Below are 2,864 nucleotides of genomic sequence, written 5' to 3' on the forward strand. Positions count from 1 at the left end.
AATCTCTCCACACTGCAGCACTACCCTTTGCATCCTCCTTGATTTTGTTCTGCCAGTCCTCTTTTAGGGTGACATAATTTAACTCATTTAGGTGATCACAGGCTGTCATGGACACACACTGGTTGTGCATCATTACACATCAGTGCAATGTGAAAGAGAACAGCAAATGCTTTCCGCAGCCACAATGCTTTGCTTCTCGTGACCACAGCAAATGTAACTTGGCTTGTCAAGTTTGCACTGTCTGTCAATTTGTCAAATGTGTCCATGGAAGTCAATAGGACCATGTAGTTGCGACATGGTAGTTTAATGCAAAAACTCTGTTCAGCAAAACAAAAATAGCAAAAAAGGGCATTCAGGAATGGCATTATCGCCTCCTGAATTCTGGGAGGCTGCTGCTCTAATGCCCCCTGAATGTGATCCACCACTTTTCAGAGGAGAAGTAGGGACTGCCACCAGTGTGAACCTAGTCTTTAGAGAGTTATCCCCCATGGAATATTGTCCCCCTCTCTGAGGCCTCGTACACACGACCGAGTTTCTTGACAAAAAACAGCTGGGAGATTTTTTTTTGCCAAGGAAACCGGTCGTGTGTACATTTTCGTCGAGGAAACTGTCGAGAACCTCGACGAGCCAAAAAGAGAGCAAGTTCTCTATTTTCTCGATGGGAGTCTGATTTGGCTCGTCGAGTTTCTGGTCGGGCTGGTTTTCATCGAGAAACTCGGACGTCTGTATGCTAAGAAACCCGCGCTTGCTCAGATTAAAGTATGAGACGGGAGTAAAAGTAGCATTTGTAATGGAGATAACACATTTTTCACGCTGTAACAGACTGAAAAGTGCAAATGTCTCTTACCAAACTTTTATTTAACACGCAAACACACGAAATTAGCAAAAGCAGCCCCAAGAGTTTAGCCAGTGGAATCGAACTTCCCCTGCCGTTGTATGTCACCGCGTTTGAGAACGAGGAGATTTTGGCTTGACTGTGTGTACGAAAAAGCAAGCTTGTCAAGTTCCTCGACAAGCCTAACAAGGAACTCGATGTGTTTCACCCGTCGAGTTTCTCGGTCGTGTGTACGAGGCCTGAGGATAGCTCTAAATATTTGGATTTTGCCTCACTTTCTTGTTCAGTGACAATTGACAGTTGTACATAAAGAGGGGTGAATTTCCCAAATGGGAACACAGACAACAGCAAAAAACAAGACAGGGTCATAATATCCAAAACTAAACAAAATGTTGTACCTAGAAAACATTTTAACCCAGGTAAACAGTTAAAGTGAACCTTTAGTTTACCTATGCAAAGAAAAGTAAAAGGGTATTTTAATAACCCCCTACCCTGACAGGCATCAAATACTCACCTTTTCTTTGCTCTTATTGACTGAGTATTGTTATCATACGCAGGAAGCTTGTATGCAGTGGATAGCTTTACTTTCATTGAGGATAACTTTATCATGGAACAGGAACTGAACAACAAACAGGTGCATAGAACACAATAAGGCGGCCCTTTACTATGTGATAACCATAGTCCAATCACAGCTGGTCATATGTAAACAGACTTGCCCGTTTTTGGCATTATTTTCCTCACATGCTGTCTCTGTATGAAGAAAAGAGAGCTGATAGCTGGCAAGTCTTACGGGGCACAGTGAGTATATTGTTTACACTGATGATTAGTGCATGATTAGAGCCTCATCAGCCTCCTTCAGTGAAAAATAAAAAATACTTAATTGCTAACTTTTTTTTTACAAAAAACAAGTAAAATTATTATTTTTTTCAAAATGTTCAGTCTTTTTTCAATTCCAATAATTTGTATAGAAATTTAAACATGCAGAGAAAGAAAATAGACAAATAATAAATTATAACATTTCCTGTTATACATTCGAATTGGGCTGTTACATTAATACACAAACAGTCAAAGATCAGTTTGATCGCTGCTTAGGGCCCGGTGTCGAAACGAGTGGGCGAGATGTCGCCCCCCCCCCCCCAAGCACCCCAAACTGTGCTGTGGGATGGAGGGCAACAATGCCCGCCCCAGTTCCAATATTTCCAATCTGATACCAAAGGACACACTGAATTATAAGAGACAGTATGAAAGAGAGACAGCAAGGTGTTCTGAGCCTGAGCTCTGCAATAATAACTATCACATAACTATAGTGCTATGTATAAACAGTGCAGTACAAAGAAAATGTCCGAGAAAGCTGGACCAGCATAAGAAAATAAGCACATTAACAAAATAAAATAAAATATTGAAGTGTTTTTCAGCATATAAATCAAAAATCAGCAGCGAGGGAAAGAAAGAAAAAAATGGAACGCTTCACGAATTTGCGTGTCATCCTTGCGCAGGGGACATGCGCTAATCTTCTCTGTATCATTCCAATTTTAGTATATGTCCTGCCGAAGCGAGGACTGTTCAGTGTTTTTTCATTTGTTTAGCAAAAAAAAAAAAAATACCAGTGGTGTTTGAATACCACCAAACGAAGGCTCTATCTGTCACAAAAATAAAAGTGTAACTTGAGTACGTGACCGTACAATTGTCATTCAAAATGTGTTGAAAATCTGAAAACTGGCCTGGGCAGAAAGTGGGTGTAAGTGCCCGCTATTGAAGTGGGTAAGTAAAGTAAACTTGTAATGATTAAATATGGGTATGGTTGATCTCTTCTGTACAGCCAGTTGTATCCTCTGGCATCAATACATCCTGAGTCACTGAACAATTAGGCAGATCAAGAAAGTCAGAGAAATGTCACAATTTCTTGCAGAGACTCTTGGGGGCAGATCCACGTAGATCGGCGCTTCTCTCCGCCGGGCGTAGCGTTTCTAAAATACACTACGCCGCCGTAACTTTTTTTTTTAATCCTCAAAGAATTTGCACCGTAAGT

The 2,864-nt window shown here is 41.0% G+C and overlaps 1 non-coding gene across 1 annotated transcript; it reads right to left on the minus strand.

Moving 5' to 3' along the window:
- Positions 1-2,286: 2,286 nt before the first annotated feature.
- Positions 2,287-2,395, minus strand: LOC120925365. The gene has a single exon (XR_005746647.1). It is a non-coding gene; the product is annotated as a U6 spliceosomal RNA (small nuclear RNA).
- Between the last annotated feature and the right edge of the window lie 469 nt (positions 2,396-2,864).

The sequence above is a fragment of the Rana temporaria genome, chromosome 1, assembly GCF_905171775.1.
Source record: "Rana temporaria chromosome 1, aRanTem1.1, whole genome shotgun sequence".
NCBI lineage: Eukaryota > Metazoa > Chordata > Amphibia > Anura > Ranidae > Rana > Rana temporaria.